Source organism: Eretmochelys imbricata, chromosome 3, assembly GCF_965152235.1.
Source record: "Eretmochelys imbricata isolate rEreImb1 chromosome 3, rEreImb1.hap1, whole genome shotgun sequence".
Lineage (NCBI taxonomy): Eukaryota > Metazoa > Chordata > Testudines > Cheloniidae > Eretmochelys > Eretmochelys imbricata.
The window spans coordinates 178,612,541-178,638,138 of record NC_135574.1 but is presented as its reverse complement, the minus strand read 5'-3'; positions in this window follow the sequence as shown (position 1 = coordinate 178,638,138).

Below are 25,598 nucleotides of genomic sequence, written 5' to 3'. Positions count from 1 at the left end.
CACCATACTTCATAGGGACTATAGTAAGCACCACTCCTAGTTATACATATTCAGAGGATTGGGCATGCTTATTTATACATATAAATATGCAAAAACTCTACCCTGCCTATCAGTTAAAGGCTGGTCCTCACATAGCATCTAACATAGAATAAAAAAACAAGCTAATGAAAATTTAAATAATCTAATAGTTCAGCCCCCTCTATCCACCGACACAGACTCTGCCAAAAGGGACTTAGACTCAGCATTGCAACACCTAACTTTTATGGGTCCCCCCACTTAGTGGAACCCACCCTATACAATGCATGGACACAATTAGCCACCTAAGAATGGCAGTCACAAATACCAGCACACTGAGTGGAAGCCACCTAAGCTAGTCAGTAGGAAATACAATCCTAAGCCTCACCCCTCACAGGAACTTACGCTCCCAACTCTGAGCTAGAGGGAGGCACCTGTGTCTGTTCAACACTCTGATCTGTGAGCCCTCTCCTGAAGTTAGGCATCCAAGCCCTTTCTTGCAAGAAGTGATGGTGCCAGTGTAACCACTCTGGGGCTCTTTAGCCCAGTGGTTAGAGGTTGTAGGAGACCTGTGTTCAAATCCCCCTCTGCCTGAGGTGGTGCAGAGACTTAAACCTAGGCCTAAACACTGAGCTGTGGGGTTGGTCTCTCCTGCTGAAGCTATTCCACTTTATTTAAAATACTTAAATAGTCATTGGAACAGGGACTTGAAAGTATGCCTCCCACATCATGAGTAAGGGCCCTAACCACTAGACTATATAGTCAATTTCTCTCTCTCTCTCTCTCTCTCTGTCTCTCCAGTGGAATGCCTAATCATTTAATTTAGGCACTTTCATGATTAGGCAGCGGATGAGCGGATGGTTTTAAGGATATAAATTTTGGATTTAGGCACTTAGCGCGGCAGTTAGGTGCCCAAATCCATTTGTGAATCTAGCCTTAATAGCACAACTACCATCTACCCATCCACAAACCACACATAACCTTATCTCTGTCCCTTGGGGATACCAGACTACTGCTCTTCCTTTCCTCATACTTCCCCATCTCCCACAGCAGCAGAATTAAAGTTGCAATGTGCGTGGTCGGTGGTGTTCAGGACTTGTGTTGTTATTGAGCTCTTTGGACTACATCCTGAGTCCCTGCTAAGGTCCCTTTGCTCTTCCAGAGCAAGGTAAGAAGAACATAAACCATCCCTAAACACTCCAAGGATTTCCCCCTTCTCCCCTTGGTGGAATCCTGCTATGCACAGTGGGTGTAATCCTGACTCCACTGAAGTCAAACCAAAAATTCCATTGACTTCAATGGGGCCAGGATTTCACCCAGTATCTCTATATACAAGGGAAGAAAAATTTCATAAATAACACATTTTGTCTTTACAGTCGATAATGACCATGGTACAAAAATATACATGAGTTATTCTGAAAACTTTTTGCATTTATTCCTTGTTATTAATATTCACAGCAGCTGAGGCATTTGAAAGTGTTGAACAGCATGCTTTATCTGTTCTTGACTATAGTCATAAGATTCTGGTCATCATACATGGGCATAAGCAGCATGCATAAAGCATGCATAAAGCATCAGTGGAAAATTGACATTTCAGATATGGAATCTGGAAAGCCTGATACCTTTGAAGTTTTTATTTTTTTAAATAGCCATACAAGGATATGTAGAACAGGAACTAAGCTCTGCCGGGGGTGGGTTGGGGGAAGGGTGGTTACCAAAGTTATTAGCTCATCAAGGAGAGGGAGAAGACTATATAAGAGGGCCAGAGGAGCATCATGTGATTGGAAGAGCATTAAAAGAAGACCAGGGAACATCTGAAAACTGGGGAACATTTCAAAGTGGCTACCAAAGCAATCCATACCCATGGGATTATAGAACAGACTGGTGGAGTATGGCAGAGAAGGAATGCTTCACAGAGAAAGAGGGGCACAAGGAATAAGCCAAGAAGATCTCAAAAGGCATCTTTATATCAAGATATATCTTGGTGGTTGATATAAAGATGATATGATGTTCAATATCTTCATTAACTATTTAGATAATGGCATAGAAGGTACACTTATAAAGTTTGCAGATGATACCAAGATGGGAGGGGTTGCAAGTGCTTTGGAGGATAGGATTATAATTCAAATGATCTGGAGAACTGGTCTGAAGAAAATAGGATGAAATGCAATGAGGACAAATGCAAAGTAGTCCACTTAGGAAGGCTCAATCAGTTGCACACATATAAAATGGGAAATGACTGCCTAGGAAAGAGTGCTGCAGAAAGGGATCTGGAGGTCATAGTGGATCTCAAGCTAAATATGAGTTATCATTGTAACACTGTTGCAAAAAAGCAAACATCATTCTGGGATGTATTAGCAGGATTGTTATAATCAAGACATGAGAAGTAATTCTTTTGCTCTACTACACGCTGATTAGGCCTCAACTGGAGTATTGTGTCCAGTTCTGGATGCCAGATTTCAGGAAGGATGTGGACAAATGGGAGAAAGTCCAGAGAAGAGCAACCAAAATGATTAAAGATCTAGAAAACATGACCTATGAGGGAAGATTGAAAAAAATGGGTTTGTTCAGTCTGGAAAAGAGACGACTGAGAGAGAACATGATAACACTTTTCAAGTACGTAAAAGGTTGTTACAAGGAGGAGGGAGAAGAATTGTTCTTCTTAACCGCTGAGGATGGGACAAGAAGCAACGGGCTTAAATTGCAACAAGGGAGGTTTAGGTTGGACATTAGGAAAAACTTCCTAACTACTAGGGTGGTTAAGCACTGGAATAAATTGCCTAGGGAGGTTGTGGAATTTCTGTCATTGGAGATTTTTAAGAAAAGGTTAGACAAACACCTTTCAGGGATGGTCTAGATAATACTTAGTCCTGCCATGAGTGCAAGGGACTGGACCTGATGACCTCTTGAGGTCCCTTCCAGTCCTATGATTCTCTGACCAACAGGACTGAAAACTGCAGTTCAGATGCAACAGCCTGAAACTTGCAGTGGTAGTGCAAATTTTCCACATTTCTGTTCTGCAGAGACCACCCCTGAGGCAGATCAGCCTACATGCCCATTCAGTCTTTAAACACTCTGATGAGACTACCACCACCAATGTCACTTGGTTCTAACTGAGAAGTGGATTGATGCCAGCAATTCATTTCACATACTGTAAACAACCAAGTAGCAATCATTACCAGCTCAGTCCAGATTTGAACTAGTGACCTAAAAAATGACCATCTCCTAATCCCCTTTCCAATTCTCTGAACCAAGCAGTGCCATTTTCATATTCATATCTGAAATGTTGTTTATCATGTTCAGAAAGAATGACTGACCTTGCCTTGGCCCCATGAAGGTTGCAATAGTAACTTCAGTGCTAGAGTTGTGATTAAGTTAAGGAAATGACTGTGCCTCTATGTGCTTATTTTCAGAATAGTCCAATTAAAGCGTGACACGAAGAGAGCTTTTTCTGGTCATCTATTCAGTGCCTGTGACCTTGGGGAAAAAACTAAGAGGCTGCTTCAGTCAATCTGTAACAATATAGATGTACAATTAAACTAGAAGGGTAAAAGGAAAGAGTTCGTCCATATAATTTTCCCTCTTCTACAGATAAGTATTAGAACACAAATTTAGGCTCTTAGCTGTAATAACGTTACGAGAAATCAGGCATGCAAAAGCAAAGCAGACTTCAGCCCGCAGCGAGATGTTAGATCATTGCAAAAGTATGACAACTGTAATATTATTTTTAAAATTATGATCCAAATTCTCTGCTGGTATAATTTGGTACACGGCTATTGTTTTCCGTTGAACCACCCTAATATAGACCAGCAGATAACATGGCCCTGCGTTTGCAAAAGGAACATATAATCCTATACTTTCCTATATTTCCGCTTGTGCATATTTCTACTGAAGTTATTTAGCCAGACACGGTATAATGGATGTCTTATTTCTATATAGTACTTCCGAAAGCTTATTAGACTAAGCTCTATGTAATGTTGTAAATAAGTCTCTAAAGCTTTTTGATCAGTACAACTCCATTTACAATACAATAATATGCTAATTTTTCCATTGGGAAACACAACCCTCTGCTGTTAAAGTCCAAATTTTCAGCAAGCATATATGTTCACTTATGCTAGTAGTTATACATCCATTGTGTGTGTGTGTGTGTGTGAATAACCCATGTTTGTTAGGTTTATTAAACTATATCATACTCTGGGTACCTCTGAGAATTAATTAAAACAATAAATCAAGGTCTCCAAAAGAAACCAAACAACAACTCCATAAAATATAGTGATCACTGAAACGCTATGTGGGAAAAATAAAACAAATACATCAAGACAAACTTTCAATACACATTTGTTCAGGCAATATTCACTACCTCAGTAGCTCTCCTAAAAAGGTAAGTCTTACCTTGAAGGGCAATAGATTCAGGCTATTTTGAACTGGTGAGGTGAGAATAATACACACCAAAGGAAAGTGGCCCTTTACTGGAGAACTCCCCGCCAGCCACCCTCTTTGGTTTATACCAAGATGGATCTAGTCTGAGCTTCTCTGCAGATCTCAGCTAAGGTAGTGTGGTTCAGAAAAAGGGAGAGTCTCTCAGGTAGGTGTCCAGAATGCTGGAGACCTACATTTCCAAACTGCCTACATATGCACATTGGTATACATCCATTTTGGCATGGATAATCACTTATGTATGGAAAATTAAGCAGGCTAACCTTACTTATAGAGGATTCTACCCAAGCAAGAGGACATGGTGTGGAACAATTAGTGAGGCATTTCCGTCACACCCTGACTGCTGCTGAGAACACTAGCACCAAAGTGCCCTCTTCTCCCACTCCCAGCCCACCTTCTTAGGGTCTGACCCAAAGCCAACTGGGGTGGGTTTGTAACAGGCTCCTACTTTATCCAGTTATTCACTTTCTGTGGAAAGAGGGGGAAATGAGCCTCCAAAGCAGAATAGTTTAAAAAAAGTTGCTGAGCTTGCTTTGAGCATGAAAATTTTTATCATGCATTTATTTTTAAATAATTTCTGCAGTAGCTGTCATTCCTATTTCAGGAGGCAATCGCTCCTGTTCACCATGGAGATTTTATAGTTCCACAACAAATATCTGAATATGCTTTTGATTTCACATGAAATGTATGTGAAATTGATCAGATGAAAAAAACAACAGCTTCCCTTAGAGTATCACAATAACAGATGAAGCCCTTTTTTATTTTTGTCTCTAGAAATCCGCTGTAGAAATGTGAACAAACAGCAAACCTTTTGTATTGCTGCTTACTTTGGGTGGATACAGATAGAGGCCAGTTCCCTAAATGGAAACTAAAGGGATTCGGCTCCTCACAGCCGCAGCTTAGCACTTTGTGGGCTTAGGCCCCAAGCAATAAAATTCGACTGGTATTCTGGGTTCTTGTATGCACATAAAGAAAAATATATTATGAATAATAGATATCTCTGACTTGTTTCTAACATTAAACTAAAGATTTTCAGGTATAAAATAAGAACATGTTTCTGTGCTGGCTGTTCCAATGACCTCCATAAGACTTTTAATCAAATCTTGCATATAACTGGGACTCCAGAGATGATTTGATTTCTTCTCAGGAAAGAGGGAGATAGCTCTCATTTCAATTAATATTTCAATCTCTCAGAATCCTGCATAATCAAAAAAAAATTAAAAGGCCCCTGTAATTTCAAAAAATTGAGCTCAATAATTAAAATAAAGATTAAAAATACCATGGAATCTGTATGTGACAAAAGTAATATAAATATACCTCATGATACCATAGTAACACTTTCCATATTTCCTTCTTTATTAAATCAATCAGTTGTCTTGTGGGCTTGTAAAACATCATTCAGTGAGAAGGATTTTTTGGCATCATTCCATAGTGCCTATCTTTATTTTTCCTCTTCTCTTGAGCTTGTCATGTTGAAACACTAGAGGTCAGTCTACTGAAGAAATCTAATCACTGCTCTGTTTTAAATTCATGAGGAATTATGGGACTTAGAGGGTTTGCATTCAAAAGTAGTACTGGAGATTCAGAGATAAGAAAGCTGGCTCAAACTGCATGCAACCTTGCGGGGGTGTCAGGCTAGGGGAATTGTTTGTTCTTAATCCAATCTTTTTTGAATATCAGGTGGATGGAGATTGAGCCAGCTAGATGAATATAAATTTTACATTATATTTCACAGATTTCTGTGTGAAACCACTGAGAGTCGACAAGCACAGAAATGAAATAAAACTAACAGCTTTGTAATGTCATTCCCAGGGCACAGAATTCAGATTCCATTTTTTTGTCAACCTCCTGAGTGAGTTACACTCCCAGGAGTTTCCAAAAATCGACAGGGTGTTGGCAGCAAAAGAATTGCTCATCTATGATAACAAAATACCATCTGAACCATGAAAAGAGAAGCTTGGCCTTCTTTGAGGCAAGTGTAACATCTAATGTATTCTCATTTAATTTACCTCTGTTGGGTTTCAGGATAAGCTATTTAAATCCCACAAAGACAAAGTACAGCATGTGTGGGCCATGCTGTTCCAGAATGAAGTTCAGTGGCACCTACGGGTGTGTCTGCACAGCATTTTGGAGTCAGCATCCCAGCCCAGGTCAACAGACTTTGTCTAATAGGGCTTGTACGAGCACTCTTAAAAAAAAAAAGCTGTATAGACTGCACTTTGAAGTTGCGGCTTGGGATGGACTTCAGGCTTTGAAGCCTAAGAGGCGGGTGGGCTTCAGAGCCTGAGCTCCAGACTGAGCCACAACTTCAAAGCCCTGTCTATACTGTAATGCTGTCTGCAGTGGCTCAAGGACATGAGTACCAGCCTCAGGGCAGATTTTTAGGAAGCAGAGCACAAATCCCAAACTGGTTGTGAGTTCTATACTTCAATTTCACTAACCAAACATCCAGTGTAAACTCTTCAGGCACTGTAACAGCCTTAATATGGAATCACACTTCTGCACTCTGAACTATCTCATCATCAAGCGGAGCATACCTTTGTGATAGATGGTCCCTGACACCCGCAATCACAGAACTAATCAGGTTACTCCCAGTCCCAAAAGACCAATCACCTACCCCAGGTCAATTGTACCTTAGATCTCACACAAGGACAACAACACCTATAGTCTAATAAAGCGTATAAAGAGTATCAAGTAGGAAAAGGAAACAAGAGTTCTTTACAATGTTAAAGCAATTCAGCATACACACATAAATGAATTACAATCTTAAATTTTAAATTTCCATAATAAGCAAGCTCTATAAATCCTTTAGAGCTAACCCAGGTTAAGCAGTTGGGAATCTCTTGATTATGCCTAGAAAACTCTTGCCTTCCAGAGACAAGCAATATAGAGATATCTTTTTCCTTTTGTTTAGGTTTTTATCCCCCTCCTGACGTGCTCTGAGCTGCCAACACAGCTGATGGAAGGAACCCGCTTGCATAGCTCACCTTTATGTTGGGGGGGGGGGTAGCAGAACAACAAAGTCTTTGTCCTCTTTAACATCCTAGAATAGTCCATCTGCTGTCCATGGACCTTTCCTGTTGGGAAGGCTATAACACCTGTTGAAGATCAGCACTTCACAAAAATTAATGTCTCTCTCTTTTCTGGTGATTTACAGTGTCACAGAGCTCACACTACAACCATTCAAATATTACCTTACAATATAGGATACAGATGTCATAAGTGAGATTAATGCAGGCAGCAACTCATCAGTATTCAATGAAGTCTAAACACTAAACACGTTATTATAATTCTGATTCCAGCTATGTATTTGTCAGTGTTCAGTGGAAACGTGGAGACTTTGGCATGATCTGGCACCTGGTTTGCCACATATACAGCTATTTTTAGAGAGCCAGACCAAGCCCCACTAGCCTGAGTCTGCCACTCAGGCTGGAACTCTTGCTCCCAGTGAAAAGCTTGAAGTGAAGAGTTCTGGGATTCTTTCCTAACTTGCTCACTAACTTGTGGCATGACTTTGGGCAAGTCACTGAATCTCTCTGTGCTTCAATTTCTATCTCTGTAAAATGACAATAATACTTGTCCTCCACACGGACATCATGCAAAGTGTTCTCAAGTCCTTGGATAAAAGGAATTACATAAATGCAAAATATTATGTATTATCTTACATTTGCTAGTGCTGTTCTTTCAGCAAGAGCCTCAAACACTTCACATTTACAGAAATTACTTCACCTCTGAATTCACCATGAAGGCGACAATGCCCAGCAACACTATACAACACGAGAGGACAGAAGGTGAAGTAGAATAACATATGCATTAGAAACTCCACCAGAAATATCAGCATTACTTGCAAAATGCAATTACCCAAACTAAAATTTGACCAGGACACTGAGTCAAAACACACCTGCTTTTGGGGGGGAAAAAGGCCCACAGGATCTCCCATATCCACAAGGGTCAGGACTGCAGTTTCACATCTCATCTGAAAAACAGCCCCTCCAGCAAAATAGCAGGATGCCACATGATACACGTGGGGGCATTGATTCCACACACTGAAGACAAATGCCCTCCAGACCCCTGGGATTTTCTTCTGGATCCCCTACCATGTACTAACCACGCTCAGCTTTGTTTCGCTTGTGAGAGCTGATGAAATCACAGCTTGAGGCACATCTCTTGGGTGGTTATTTTGGGGCTGGGTTTTTGTTTTGGGGGCTTTGTAGGGGGGTTGGTTTTGTTGTTGTTATTCTTTTGCTTTGCTTTATTTCTCCTTCTATAACCATCTGCCTCTTCCCCATCCCCCTCCTGTCTTTTTCAGAATTGATTTTAGGTCAGATTAGCTTTTTGCTCTCCTTCCCTTCTCCCTACTAAATTCCACACTCCATCCAGCCTTCTATTCTCATTCCCCTAGCTTGACCATTACTGCCATATCAACCTTTCACCTCCAGCTCCCACATACTCCTCTTCCAGCTACAAGCAACCAGCCAGTGGCCAGGAGGTAATGCAGATAGCTTCCTACCCATGAGTTGGTGTGGCAGGAACCAGGTAACCTGAAGCCACAGGCTTTGAGGATCCCAGAGATCAGTCCTGCACAGTAAGATCTTGAATAACCCACAATTTTGACAGGAAGTCACTGTCAGAACCTTTAAACCCTAGAGACCAGGTTATCACTTTGAAGGCTAAATTTTCTATATGTTTTGCTGTAGTATGATGGAAGTGAGGTTTGAGAGCGGGGAGAGTAAGCTGTTTTCCCCCAATTAAAGATTGAGGAGAAGGAGTAGGATGGTAAAATGAGATAACCAAGGAAAGAAAAGCTTCACAGTGGACATAATTTCCAGTCTCCATGCATAGTATATGCTGTATAGAAAATAAATATAGGGAATGTCTGACTTAATTACTTTGTATTGAACATTTAATTGTAGTTAGCAAAGATTACAGACTAGTGTGACTACAGTTTTCATTACTACTAATTAATCCACATGGTATGTTTCTTTACATGCTGTTCATGTGTACAAACCAAGACTTAATTACTTTCTTAAACTGCAAAAAAAAAAAAGAATAACTCACTCCCCTTCATTATTTTCCTGATTTTTTAGCATTTCAAGTTGACAGTTCTTAACTACATCTTCAAGGTTTTTCACATTTCTTCCTTTGAAGCATGGACTGAGGCCTTATCTACACTATAGGGGTAAGTTCACCTAAGTTACGCAACTCCAGCTACGTGAATAACGTAGCTGGAGTCGACGTAGCTTAGGTCAATTTACTGCAGTGTCCACACTGCGCTGCATCAACAGGAGACACTCGCCTGTCGACTTCCCTTACTCTTTTCATTCTGGTGGAGTACCAGAGTCAACGGGAGAGCGATCTGCAGTCGATATAGGGGGCCTTCACTAGACCTGTTAAATCAACCCCCAGTGCATCGATCACCGCAGCGTCGATCCCCCGGTAAATGTAGACAAGCCCTATGTCTCACTCTCCGTGGCCCGCATCCAGCACATTACTTAAGAACTGTTGATAAACTGTTGTTGCACAGCCGCTGCCTGAGGGTCTGAGCACCTGACTCACCATTGCCCTGCCCTGACCCAGAGCCTGGGCTGACGACTGTGTTGTTCTGCCCTCACAAAGGCCACAAAGGAAGACTCCCACAGACGGACTAATTCCCTGCTAGACCTCTTCCCAAACTTAGTGAGGTGGTGGGGGTCCCCGGCGCCCCAGAGAGAGACGAGCCCTGGCTAACCTCATTACAGCATGCTTCATTTTAAGCATGTGAAGAGTCCCATTGACTTGAATGGAACTTTGTAATGTGTTCAAAAATAAAAATTGCAATTAAAAGTGGTCTTCTTAATTTAGTAGCACAATTGTTGGTAGTGTGGGGAAACTTGCACTTCTACTTGTACAATAATGTTGTATCTGTATTGGATATAAAAAGAAAGACTTCATTGTCCACCATGTGCTTTGCAGGAATATTATTCACTAAACCAGAAATAAATCACAGTTCAGGCAAATGTTTGATTCCTACTGTAAGCAAAATGGGTGCAGGTGTCTTTTAACAATATGTAATATTGCATTACATTTTACCAACAAAGGGCATCATTCAGAACCTTAACCTCAACCAAAAGAGCAAGATCCAGTCTCTACCAAAACAGCCATTAGCCCTACAGAGTCAGATAGATGCACTGCCCCAGGGAGACTTCAGAAAGGGATTGTGCCTGCTGATGCACAATCCCTCCGTTCAACAGTGGGATTACAGGGGCTGCACCACCTCATCTGGTGATGCAGTTTGCTTCACCCACCCATTGTACCAGGCAGCACTGAAGGCTGATGTGGAGGAGCGGCTACCCAAGGGCTCACCTCATTTCTACCATGCCCATGGGCTGCTAGGCAAGAGTGTCCTCTGTGTATTAGGATTTTACTACTCATACCCCTTAGAGGTTTCAAAATTTACTGTTTCAGCTCTGGAAAGGGGCCTGGGCATCACTGTGCATAGCTTAATGATGACCTTTGCTCAATGTGAAGCTGCAGCCAAATAAGTGACTGAGATGTTAGGTTGCCTAAGGAATGGGATGGAGAATTATACAGAGGATATCGTGCCTCTATATAAATCAGGGTGCAGCCTTGTCTGGAATTCTGTGTGCAGTACTGGTCACCACATCTCAAAAAGGATATTCTGGAATTAGAAGGGGTTTAGAAAAGGGTGATGAGAGTGATTACAGGCATGGAAATACTCTTATATGAAGAGAGGTTGAAAAGACTGGGATTATTTACTTTAGAAATGAGATTAATAAGAGGGAAAATGATAAAAGTTTATATTGTAATGATTGGTGTGAAGAAGGTAGAATGAGAGCAACTCTTCTCCCTGTCTCATAACACAAGAGCATGAGGACATTCAATGAAACTGAAAATAGCAAACTGAAAACTGACAAAAAGAAATACTATTTAACACAGTGTGGAAATTAGACTGTGGAACTCATTGCCACAGGAAATTGTTGAAACCAAGAATTTAGCAAGATTCAAAGAGGGATGGGACATTTGTATGGGTAATAAGGATATCAAGAATTCCAATAGCTAATGCCAACAAAAAGAGTATTAGAAGGGATATTAAACCTGATGTTTTGGGGTTTAATGCCAACCTCTGTCTATGAGGGATTATATAAGATCTATGTGTCTGGCAGATTATCCTATGTCTACCTACTTGGAGGGTCTAGAACATTCCTCTGAAGCATCCAGTACTGGCTATTGTCAGACACAAGATACTGGACCAGACGGACCTCAGGTGTGATCCAGTCCAGCAATTCCAATGTTCCTTCCCCAAATGTATGGTCTGCTCTGGTGTCTGGCCATAGCCAAGTGAGAGAGGGAGGAATCTTACTTCCTTTCCTCACACACTCCTGCAAATGTGGCCCACAATGTCACTTGGTTCATAAGAATGCTTGAAAGGAACTTCCACCACCACCACCACCAATATAACCCACAAAAAGAAAAAACTTCAACTCCATACAGTGCTACTTAGTGAACTATAAATAACTGAGGTACCATAAGCCACACCTCAGATATATTTCTATTTGCAGTGGGGCTTTCTGCTACACTATAACCAATGTAGGGGTGGGTCCATGTCACCCTCTCAGGACAAATTTTAGCCACTAAATATTGAGCTGTGTGCATTGTGTGAGCTACAATTACCAGCTGTCACAAAGGAAACTGAGATACCTCTGAGAATCTCTCTCTCTCTCTCTCTCTCTCTCTCTCTCATTTTAAGTTGAACTTGACTGAGATGCCGAAAGAGCATGTCAAGTTCCATATAGCCAAGGATCCACCGCTTTCCAGACATGCATATTTCAGCACAGACAAAAAGCACTTGTTTGAAAATATGTTCTGTATTTTGTTGCCTCAATTTATGTTTTATCCTGAGTGATGTGATAGCTAAATTCAGCTTTTCTTTTGATATAAGGGCTGTTTGGTATCTATTTAGGTTACTGTTTGGGGGTTTTAAATCCATTTTCCCCCACAGATGGTAGAAATGAATAAATATGCTTTAGAAGGGCAAGCATTTTAAATCCTCCCTGGTAATAGACAAGGCATATTTAAATAACTCACAGCATTGTGGCTATTACCAAGAGACAGATATGACAGATGAATGGCAGCTCATCCTCTCTGATAGGAAGGAACGGAAAGGAAAGAGATATCAGGTTTTGCAAGCATTTTTGCTGCATGCCTGATTTGTACAATCTCCAAGTTAATGAGAAAAGGAATGTGCAAATTCCCTCAGTGAAATCCCAAGCAGCTAACATGATAAGTCCATTCCACATATAGTTAATTTAAAAAAAAAGGTCACTGAGAAGTAGTCATGAGGTTTCCCCCAGGTGCTGAGAAACATTAAACCAAACTGTAAACCCTGTATATGATGGAAACCACTTCAAGCCAGGGGGTGCAGCAGCACCTCCAGCAATCCTAGTTCCAGCACTATGGGTTCCCCTGCTGCTTTTGAATGGTTTCATGATTTTGAAGAAGGAATGGTTTGAAGAAGGAATGGTTAAACCCTTTGGGAGAAAGTGAGCTGTTTTGTGATATTTCAGAGATGACTCAGAAGACAGAAACTGTGAACTAAGGCCAATTAATTAAAAGTGACATATTAAAAGTGCTAGAGTAACTGGAATCGCAAACAATTCTATTGCAACTTTGGAAATGCAACAGTCTGTATTACTTTTCCAAAGATTAGGAAAAGTAACACAAACAGGCAGATAATGTCACAGATGGACAGAAGCTGAATGCTTTGATTTAACAGCTGCTTCAAATTGTCACTACTCTGAACTACAAAATACATGAATGTCTATTTATGTGTTTTTTTTTCTGGCAAGGACATACATATTACATGGTAGAATGGAGACAATGCAACACTGATTCTATGCTGTTTCAGCCAAAACCCTGTGTTGGGGACAGTATGGAAGGGCATCACCACAGTGCGAGCAGTCACAATACTTTGGGCCAGATTTTCTATCCCTCCTATGAGCTGGTCTACAGTACAAAGTTAGGTCAGCTTAACTACATGGCTCAGAGCTGTGAAAAATTTCCCACTTAAGCCAGGGTGTAGACACCACCTTGGTGAGTTGGATTGACTACAGTGATGGAAGAACCCCTTGTGTAGCGTCTTCACTACAGTGCCACAATGGCACAGCTGCAGTGCAGCTGCTGTGCTGTTGTAACATTTCTGCTGTAGACATACCCTAAGGGCCTGGCTGCACTTGCAGCTGTAGAGCACTGTGAGTTAAACCCGCCTTCAGAGAGCGCAGTATGGAACGCATTGCAGTGTGTCCACACTGACAGCTGCAAGCGCACTGGCATGGCCACATTTGCGGCACTTGCAGCAGCATTGGGAGCGGTGCATTGTGGGCAGCTATCCCACAGAGCACCTCTTCCCATTCTGGCGCTGTAGCTTGTGGGAAGGGGTGGGGGATGCGGGGCATTTTGGGTCCTGTCCCAACGCCCCATGATGCATCGGTTCGCATCCCAGCATTCCCTTTGCTTCCATCCACATTTGGCGCCATCTTTCAATGTTTTTTGTACTGCGCGCTCTGTCTTCCCTTTCGGTCTGTGGAAATGGAGCCTGAACTGCTGAGGAGAATACTGATGAGTCTCACCAGCACGTCACATTTGGCAGTCGAGTTATTCCTTAGGATCCAAAGTGACGGTGAGGGCTCCGTCGATCATATCGACTCGAGTAACGCATATGACATGAGTTTGCTTGTGGCATTCATGGACATGCTCACCACTCTGGAACGCCGCTTTTGGGTTTGGGAAACAAGCACTGAGTGGTGGGATCACTTCGTCACGCAAGTCTGGGGTGATGAGCAGTGGCTGCAGAACTTTCAGATGAGAAAAGCTACTTTCAAAAGCAAGTTAAGGAAGTATGGGCTGGATGAATGCACCATAAGGTGGGTAGAAAGTTGGCTAGATTGTCGGGCTCAACGGGTAGTGATCAATGGCTCCATGTCTAGTTGGCAGCCGGTGTCAAGTGGAGTGCCCCAGGGGTCGGTCCTGGGGCCGGTTTTGTTCAATATCTTCATAAATGATCTGGAGGATGGTGTGGATTGTACTCTCAGCAAATTTGCGGATGATACTAAACTGGGAGGAGTGGTAGATACACTGGAGGGCAGGGATAGGATACAGAGGGACCTAGACAAATTGGAGGATTGGGCCAAAAGAAATCTGATGAGGTTCAATAAGGATAAGTGCAGGGTCCTGCACTTAGGACAGAAGAACCCAATGCACAGCTACAGACTAGGGACCGAATGGCTAGGCAGCAGTTCTGCGGAAAAGGACCTAGGGGTGACAGTGGACGAGAAGCTGGATATGAGCCAGCAGTGTGCCCTTGTTGCCAAGAAGGCCAATGGCATTTTGGGATGTATAAGTAGGGGCATAGCGAGCAGATCGAGGGACGTGATCGTCCCCCTCTATTCGACATTGGTGAGGCCTCATCTGGAGTACTGTGTCCAGTTTTGGGCCCCACACTACAAGAAGGATGTGGATAAATTGGAGAGAGTCCAGCGAAGGGCAACAAAAATGATTAGGGGTCTGGAACACATGACTTATGAGGAGAGGCTGAGGGAACTGGGATTGTTTAGTCTGCAGAAGAGAAGAATGAGGGGGGATTTGATAGCTGCTTTCAACTACCTGAGAGGTAGTTCCAGAGAGGATGGTTCTAGACTATTCTCAGTGGTGGAAGAGGACAGGACAAGGAGTAATGGTCTCAAGTTGCAGTGGGGGAGGTTCAGGTTGGATATTAGGAAAAACTTTTTCACTAGGAGGGTGGTGAAACACTGGAATGCATTGCCTAGGGAGGTGGTGGAATCTCCTTCCTTAGAAGTTTTTAAGGTCAAGCTTGACAAAGCCCTGGCTGGGATGATTTAATTGGGTATGGGTCCTGCTTTTGAGCAGGGGGTTGGACTAGATGACCTCCTGAGGTCCCTTCCAACCCTGATATTCTATGATTCTATGATTCTATGATTCATGGGACTCTGTGAGACGCTTTCCCCAACCCTGCAGCACAAGGACACAAGATTGAGAGCTGCCCTGACGGTGGAGAAGCGGGTAGCTATTGCAATCTGGAAGCTGGCAACTCCAGACAGCTACTGATCGTTTGCTAACCAGTTTGGAGTTGGGAAGTCGACCGTTGGAATTGTGTTGATGCAAGTTTGCAGGGCTATTAATCGCATCCTTCTCAGAAGAACCGTGACTCTGGATAAAATGCATGACATTGTGGCTGGCTTTGCACAAATGGGTTTCCCTAACTGTGGAGGGGTGATAGGTGGGACACATATTCCAATTCTGGCACTAGCCCACCTAGCCTCCAAGTACGTTAATCGGAAATGGTATTTCTCAATGGTTCTCCAGGCACTTGTGGATCACTGTGGGTGTTTCATTGACATTAACGAAGCATGACACACGCATGACACACGCATCTTTCAGAACACTGGCCTGTTCAGGAAGCTGCAAGCCAGGACTTTTTTCCCAGACCAGAAGATCACCGTAGGGGAAGTTGAAATGCTCATTGTGATCCTTGGAGACCCCACTTACCCTTTAATGCCATGGCTCATGAAACCATACACAGGGAGCCTTGACAGCAGCAAGGAGCAGTTCAACAACAGGCTGAGCCAGTGCAGAATGACTGTGGAGTGTGCTTTTGGCTGTTTAAAGGGCCGCTGGCCCTCTCTTTATGGGAAGCTGGACCTGGACGATGACAGCATCCCCACGGTTATATCTGCATGCTGTACCCTCCATAACATTTGTGAAGGGAAGGGTGAAAGATTCACTCAGGCATGGAACTCGGAGGCTCAACACCCAGAGGCTGAATTTGAACAGCCAGAGAGCAGGGCTATTGGAGGGGCCCAGCGCAAGGCTGCAAGGATTAGGGATGCCTTGAGGGAGCAATTTGTGGCTGAAAGCCACCAGTAATGTCTGGTGCCTTGCACAGGAGTGAATTGCAGTGGTTCCAATGTTAGTAGGAATCTGTGTTTGATACGCTGACTTGCAGTGCCTGTTTCTTTCCTGGACTAAGGTATCTTTTACTTTATGCAATAATAAAGAATGTTTTCAAAGCCAAAAACCCATTTATTGAAAAGAAAATTCATTTATTGAAAAGAAACACAACTGCTTGAGAAACAGAAAGGGCAAGGGGGTGGGGTGGGGAATGGTACAATCACAGATTTGCGTATGTCCTGTTATCATACTCAGCCTTCCTGTCTGGAGTGCTGTGCAATGAGTGTTGCATTTCAGGATGGCTATACTGCATGGTGTTGGAGGTTGAGTGCAGAGGGTAAGGGTCGTAGTTTTCAGGGCTGGGTGGTGAAGCTACAGGTGTTGGAGGCAGCTGGTGGCGGTAAGAACCTGGACGTGGGGGAAAGTGGGTTGGAGGTGACATGGGGGCACAAGGGAAAGAGTCTGGGGACAAGGGCTGCAGGGGGGGGGCGGACGTGGTAGTGTTCCGCCTGCATGGCTACGAGCGCCTGGATTGAGTCCGCTTGGCACTCCATTATGCTTATCAGCCGATCCGTGCTTTGCTGCCAGAGCACCGCACTTTTGTGCCAGCACCCCTCATTCTGCAGGCGGATCCTCCTTTCACTGTCCCGCCACTCCTGCACTTTTCGATTTTTGTTACTTGAATGCTGCATTACTTCATGCAACATGTCTTCCTTGCTTCTACATGGCCTTTTTCTGATTCTTTGGAGTCTTTCGGCCGGTGATAACATGGATGGCTGAGATCTCAAGGTTGCATCTGTAAAGGTAAAATGCAACACTTAACAGAGGCAGCATTATTCACACCAGACAGAGCAATGATTCCCCCATACTTAAGGGCAAGCACAGTCTTCACAATAGTGTGGACAAGTTTGCCTTACTGGGACAAGGAACACAGTGGCTCTCCCGAAAAACCTGCACAAGCGCATTGCCCAAATTCTGGATGAGACCTTTGAAGAGATCACCTTTGAAGAGGCTGATTACCACAATGTGAAAGAGCACATCAACGCCCTATTCCGTATGTAGGCATGCATGCAGCCCTAACCCGCCTCACTCCAAGAGCCCGCACTGAATAACTTCCTTCCCAAAATAAAAGCCGCTTACTGGGAACCTCCTCTGGTGTTTGTCCTTCCCCAAGCACTGGCTGCCGCAACTGACTATCTTCCTCCTGGCTTGAGAACAGCTTTTGGCTGCATGCATCTAGGGATTCCAGGGAGTCTTCCTCCACCTCAGCACCCTTGCTCCCGTTTTGCTCCTCCTCCTCCTCCCGCCTTGTTGAACTGGGCTCTGAAGTGTCCATGGTAGTACTCGGAGTGGAGGTGGGGTCGCCCCCAAGTATCACATCCAGCTCTTTGTAGAAACTGCAGGTCGCAGGGGCAGCACCAGAATGGCTGTTTGCCTCACGGGCTTTGCGGTAGGCATTCCGCAGCTCCTTTACTTTAATCCTGCACTGCAGCACATCCCAGTCATAGCCCTTTCCATCATGCCCTTGATATCTGCCTGAAGGTATCATAATTCCTATGGCTGGAGTGCAGCTGAGACTGGACAGCTTCCTCCCCCCAAACACTGATGAGGTCCAGCACCTCGCCATTGCTCCATACTGGGGCTTGCCTGGCGCGTGGAGGCATGGTCACCTGGAAAGATTCGCTGAGAGCACTCCACACCTGGCTGAGCAAACAGGAAGGGGATTTTCAAAATTCCCAGATAATTTAAAGGGCGGGTCTGATGGTTGGTCACCTGATGGCAGGGCAATAGAGTTCAAAGTGATGAGCAGAGTGGCTAGCACAGGCATTGTGGGACACTTCTGGAGGCTGATCAGAGCACACTATAGGACCAGGGCGTCCACACTAGCACTGCGGCGCTACAGCGGGGGCGCAGCAAATGTTATTCTACTCGCCGAGGTGGCGTACCAGCAGCACTGTAGCCGCGGAGTCAGAGCGCTCTACGTGCCTTGCCAGTGTGGACGGGTAGTGAGCTAGTGCACCCGGGGCTCCTTTATTGCACTGTAATTCGCAAGTGTAGCCAAGCCCTATGTCAAGGTTCCTTCCCCACTCTGAACTCTAGGGTACAGGCATGGGTACCTGCATGAAAGACCCCCTAAGCTTATTCTTACCAGCTTAGGTTAAAAACTTCCTCAAGGTACAAACTTTGCCTTGTCCTTGAACCGTATGCTGCCACCACCAAGCGTGTTAAAAAAAAAAACAGGGAAAGAGACCACTTAGAGACGTCTTCCGCCAAAATATCCCCCCAAGCCCTAAACCCCTTTTCCTGGGGAAGGCTTGATAAGAATCCTCACCAATTTGTACGGGTGAACACAGACCCAAACCCTTGGATCTTAAGAAAATGAAAAATCAATCAAGTTCTTAAAAGAAGAATTTTAATTAAAGAAAAGGTAAAAGAATCACCTCTGTAAAATCAGGATGGCAAATACCTTATGGGGTAATCAGATTCAAAACACAGAGAATCCCTCTAGGCAAAACCTTAAGTTACAAAAAGACACAAAAACAGGAATATACATTCCATCCAGCACAGCTTATTTTACCAGCCATTAAACAAAAGAAAATCTAAGACATTTTCTAGCTAGATTACTTACTAACTTAACAGGAGTTGGAAGGCTGCATTCCTGGTCTGTTCCCGGCAAAAGCATCACACAGACAGACAGAACCCTTTGTTTCCCCCCCACTCCAGATTTGAAAGTAGCTTGTCCCCTCATTGGTCATTTTGGATCAGGTGCCAGTGAGGTTACCTTAGCTTCTTAACCCTTTACAGGTGAAAGGGTTTTGCCTCTGGCCAGGAGGGACTTTATAGCACTGTATACAGAAAGGTGGTTACCCTTCCCTTTATATTTATGACACCCTAAGTCTCCTTTGTACCACTCCAGCAGCGCAACAAGAAGTTTAAGGCAGCACCTGAGGATTCTCTTCAGCTGGCATAGGAGTGGTATACCCCAGTTGCTTCTGTCCACGGCATGAGACAAGGAGATGTGTGAACAGCAAGAGAGGGTGGGTATCAGTTTGATTGGTGCTCAATTTCTGCAGGTTAAGATTTCCTTGAACCAGTTCTTTAATGTTCTGTAGAGCCTGAGTCAAAACTTCTCCATCCTGCCCTATTTTTAGGAGAGGTTCTAGCAGCCAAACCCTCCCATTCCAAAACCCAAGGATCCATGTCTGGCCTGCATCAGCTTCTGACACCTTGGGAATACAATACATCTAGGACAGTGATGGGCAACCTGTGAGACATGTTGCTGATGTTGACTGTCTGCAGGCATGGCACCCCACAGCTCTCAGTGGCCATGGTTTACTGTTCCCGGCCAGTGGGAGCTGCGGGCCGCAGGGATGTGCTGGCCGCTGCTTCCCGCCACTCCCATTAGCCGGGAACGGCAAACCGCAGTCACTGGGAGCCGTGGGGAGCTGTGCCTGCGGATGATCAACGTCAGCAAAATTGATTGCAAGCTGCAGTCAGATTACCCTGATGGGCTGCAGGTTGCCCGCTACTGATCTAAGACCTCGCTGAAGGTATCATCCTCCACTCCCAGAGCAAATACTAATTCATCAGTGCTGAAAGAACCTAAATCACTGAATCCAACTATTTGACCCAGTATGAAAGACCCAGTACAGGACAAATCCCAAAGGAAGAGTTCATTTATGAAGTGTATGGGTTCTAAAAGTCAGTTCCAATTGAATCTACTGTGTGAATAGCAGCACAGGTAACTGTACACCATTTGGATCCACAGTCTCAGCCACTGTCAGATCCAGAGCCTACACAGACCCCTACATCCCCAGAGCACAGTGATAAGGGGGCTAAAAGAAAGGCTCCACTCTCATTTCTCACTTCTATCATATCTCCCTACCCTTCTTCCCAGAAAGAGATAGAAAATCACAGATCAGATAAGGATTTCCCCATTCATTTCATTTCCTCCCACAAGAACACTTACAAGTTCACCAAGGAAATTTGGTTCCCAATTTTCAGCTTGAAGACTGCAGAAACCATTCATTTCACCCTTACTAACCACCGCGGATGTGAGACTGGATCTCCAGTCAAACAATGAAACAGACTATAACAGATAGAATGTATCACCTCCGTTCCCATTAGTTACTAAAGAAAGGTTACTCAAATAAATGTTATACAGATCCTTCACATAGCTCACAGATGCAAAGGCCTACCCCTTACCCCAGTAGGTACTATGCTAGGGAGCTTGACACTTAATATTAGGAAGAATAGCAGTTACGTTCATGACCTACCACATGGCCCTTCTTGCCTTCAACTAGCTATTACAGAAACACAAAACACACTCATCCTCTCCATAGTCAAGAAAAATCACATACACTGGATGTGGTGCTCCCAGATTGCCTACAACGGCAGAGTATAGAGAACACTCTCTGATGTTAGGCCCAGATATGCCATCAGAAGAACCAGAAGAACCTATTGAAATGCCAGGACACAGATCTGCAGCCCAATGATCAGATATCCCCTGATGATAATATCAGAGTTGCCTCAGCATCTTTTCCATCTGAAGATGTAATTCAGTTTCATGATCTGGAGGTCAGAATGGCTTCAACTTTAAAAATCTGGTCAGTGTCAGGAAAAGAATCTGCTCATCCAGTGATTGATATATTGTGTTCTCCATCCAAAAACAAAATCACCTTCCCAGTCGTGGAGGGATTACTGCAACCAGCCAAAACTCTGTGCACAAATTCTACCTCTGGTTAGGTCATGTTGAAAAGCAGACAAGCTATTCCAGTTGCCATACAGGGGATCTTCCCACACCCCACCCACCCAACGGACTGGTGATTGCTGCTGCAGTTCAGTATGAGGCGAAGTGCACTATACCCCATCTGACAGAGGGAAAAGAGATGGAGGCTGTGCTGGAAGTTTCTCTCTTCAGCTTCACTGGGATTTAGGGTGTCTAATTACCAGGCTCTAATATCCAGGTGTCCGTATCATCTTGGGGAGAAAGTGACATTATTTGCTAAAGACCTACTGAAAAGCAAAAGAAATCAGCTAAAGCCTTAATATCTGATGAACAACTGGTAGTAAACATTGATTGAGAGCTTCATTTGACTCTTCAGATGCTGCAGCCAGGACAGTAGCTTCAGCCATCACATTAAGATGACATGCATGGCTTAGATTGTCCAGGCTACCACCTGAAATGAGAGCATGTATGGAACATTTTGCATTGAAAATGATAGTTTGCTCAGGTCAAGGACAGATGAAGTCTTGGAAAAGATTAATTGCACCACATAGACAGATAAATCTTAAGAGGTCTCCTAGTCTTGTGAGGGAGGCTTGGAGTGTCTTTAGATACTGGAGAAAGCATTACCCTTCCTCATTCATCTTATTTTACTCAGAGATGCCAATATCAATATCAGCTGCCTTCTGCTCAACAACAGAAGAGGAGAAAGAGCCTCAAGCCCCACATGAAGGCAAACAAACAGCATCTTCACTTTCTACACCAAATCTAAGGCCACTGGTTTGATGTGAGGCCTGAAAGATGCAAACCAACCTTAAACCATTTACCCTTCTCTCCAGCCCCCACACCGGACATCGACTTTCCCACTCTTATAACATCTGGAGTGTATAGAGGAAAGCTAAAACTAACCTCTACCCCTCCCACAATAGGAATTATATTGCATTCCACAAGGGCAAACGTGACTGTAGGCCGCATGGCTGACCCTCCCTGCCACTCTCTGAGGGAGGCCACGCCTCCTCATTGTCACATACCTGTAAAGGTGAGCTCAAAAGGGGAGAATTAGCTGCACCTAGTGCTCCAGCCCTCAAGCTGGGCAAAGCAGTACAGCAGTCTATGAGCCCCGGACCCTCGGTCAGGGTGGGGCAACAAACAGCAGATAGACTCTGGCCTGTAATCAGGGCAGAGAAGTTAAGCAGTCTCTGAGCACCAGGTAAGGGTGAGCACCAGCACAGTCTCAAGGCTCAGGTGGGGGTCAGCACCAGCACAGTCTAGGGGCTCAGGTAAGGGTGGACGGTAGATACCTCAAGCCTCCTAGCCTAAGATGGGGGTGCTACCACCCCAAGGGTGGAGTGGCAGAGGGTAGGGGGATGTGGGCCTGCCCAACTCCCTGGCATCCCAGCTCAGGGCCCTAACAGTTGCAGAGTGGTCTGCCACTGGGTCAGCGGGGATCCACCTGCAACACGCTGACCTTGTATCAGGCCAACACTCAACCAGATTGTCATCTAGTTTCCCTGGGCTACTTCTGACATCTCCAGGGTTTGGTACCTCTATGCTGTAGTTGTCCTTTGTCTCCCCGGGGTAGCCCCAACAGCTCCTTAGCATCTCAGTCAGCCTGCGGTCCTGGGAGCTCTGGACAGACCTCAGGCAGCAGCCCTGGCAGCTCCTTTGAAGGTTCCAGCAGCAGGCAAGGTGTGTCTGTCTCCAGTTGCAGCTCTACCCTAACTGAGCTGCAGGGCCCACCTTTGTACTTCCGCTTCCTATCCCACCCTTCCGCTTCCAGTGGGGTGGATGTGGCTCTCCTGGTTCCACCCACCAGGAGGTGTATTGTGGTCCCTCCATATCAGTCTCTGAGGGAGGCCACACCTCCTCACTACAGTGTCTTTAATGGCATGCTGGAGTCATATCCCCATTTTAGAAATATGTAGAGTTGCAATCTGGAGCTCTAGTCACACTTCCACAAAGCACTTTTCATTCTAGCATCCCAGGTGGATACTCAGTTTGGTAGAGTAGTCACTGTTCATTTAGGACCCTTTGAATATGTCAATACTTCCAGCTTGAGGAGACATACTCACTCTACCTCTCATCAAGCGAGCATGTTAAAAATAGATTGTAGCACAGCAGCGCAAGCAGTCGGACAGCTAGCTGCCCCAAGTCTTACATGGTTCTGTACTCGGGGAGGCTAATCCCTCCTGCAGCTCACACTGCTACAGCTACACCCTATTTTAGCTCGCTAGCGTGAGGAGAGCTAGTTTATGTCTTCCCAAGATGGAGATCACTCCCCCAGCTGGCAGTGTAGACATACTCCACCTTCCTTGGATGAGAATACCGCTTACTAAGTTATCCCTGGAGTAGGAATGTATAGAGTCCACCTGAAGAAAAAATTAAAGTTACTCACCTGTAACGGCAGTTCTTTGAGGTGGACTCTGCACAATCACACTCTCCACACGTCTTTCTCTCTTCCTCAGAGTCCTAATTATAATCTTGGACCTGTGGAGATGATGCAAGAAATTGAGGGGTCTGGAGTGTCACGTTCCCTTTCATAGCCTCACCCTCAGAATCTTCAGGAACAGCGAGGGGAGCAATGGGAGGTGGAACAAGAGTCCTCCAGTAGGTGCTCCTAGGATGCGTTCCACCCTCAGAGCTGCACAGCAGGCACTTCTCCATGAATGTGAAGCTGCAAAGTCTATGTGGAAGAACTCCAGTGAGAGGTGAATAGCCTTCACTTTTTAATTGATTTAGAAGTTCACTCAGGCTATGGTGGTGACTTTGCAGAGGGCAAAACGCCATATTCCCTGCTGTTGTATATTGGCAATCCTCCATTGAAGTCAATGGAACTCCACTAAGTTACACAAGCAGAGAATTTGGCTCAAAGACTCAAGGGGTTGACAGTCTCAAAAGAGATACTAGAAACTGTGTTTATTACTTGTTTAAAATTATTATTATATTTTGATAGTATTCTTCCTCCCCATATTTCCATGCCTGGCTTGTCTTCTTAGGCCCCAGTCCTGCAGTCAGATCCACCCACATAGAGCTACTTGCAGGATTGTTGACTTAGATTGTGAGCTCTTTGGAGGAGGGACCATTTATTCATTCAGCATCAAGGACAACAGGGCCTTGATCCTAGCGGGGGAGGCTGATAAAGCAACAGAAATAATTATAATAAATGTGTGTTTCAATCAGTTTGAAAGTTGAGTAAAGTGTGAGCAGATCTTCTAGGCCCTAGTTCAGCAAGACGCTGAAGTATATTCTTAACTTTAAGCATATGCTTTGACTTCAATGGGAATTAAGCTCATACTAAGCTGAATCAGGGCCATAATAACTAAGAAGATCCTTGACTTTTTATTTATCTTGTGGTAGCATCTAGGACAGGGGTGGGCAAACTTTTTGGCCTGAGGGCCACATCGGGGTTCCGAAACTATATGGAGGGCTAGTGTCATGTATTAAATTGCTCCCCGTAGGAATGAGCTACTCACGGTGTACTACTTACGACTGCCAGTCCGGGTGCAACATAAGTAGCACATTCATACAGGGAGCAATTTAATATGCTACACCCAGCAGCTTTTGCAGCCACGCTGCCCGGCAGGAGCTCACAGTCCTGCCACCCAGAGTGCTGGCGGCACAGCAGGCTGAGGCTGCAGAGGAAGGGCCAGGGGCTAGCCTCCCTGGCCAGGAGCTCAAGGGCCGGGTAGGACTGTCCTGCGGGCCGGATGTGGTCCGCGGGCTGTAGTTTGCCCACCTCTGATCTAGGAGCTGCAGTCATTGATCAGGACCCCATTGTGCTTGGCCCTGTACAGTTAGTTTAGTTTTAAAATGGTATAGTTCTTTCAATTTGCCTTTGTACTCTGAGCATTCTGCATAATTTACTACAACTGGCACTCCTCAATACCTTAAAAGTCTTTCATAAGAACGGCCATACTGGGTCAGACTAAAGGTCCATCTAGCTCAGTATCCTGTCTTCTCACAGTGGCCAATGCCAGGTGCCCCAGAGGGAATGAACAGAACAGGTAATCATCAAGTGATCCATCCCTTGTCACCCATTCCCAGCTTCTGGCAAAAAGGGTCTAGGAACACCATCCTTGCCCATCTTGGCAAATAGCCATTGATGGACCTATCCTCCATGAATGTATCTAGTTCTTTTTTGAACCCTGTTATAGTCTTGGCCTTCACAAAATAGTCTTGGCCTTTCAAAGCAACAGTATTGCAAAAATAAAGATATATTCTGTATCACTCTGTACAGTGCTGTGGTCTTATCATTGTATCACTTCTTTGTAGTTTCTCTAATATAGTTGGCACAGACTTTTTTAAAAAAATGTGTAAAGCTGTATCAGAATTTTAATCTTTGAGGATTTACCACCTGAGGTTGCTTGCATGAGAGCTGTGACAGTGAGAACATTTACATAAAAGCTTGAAATAACTAATACAATGAAAATGTCAAGAAGTTGGGCCTGTATGCTAC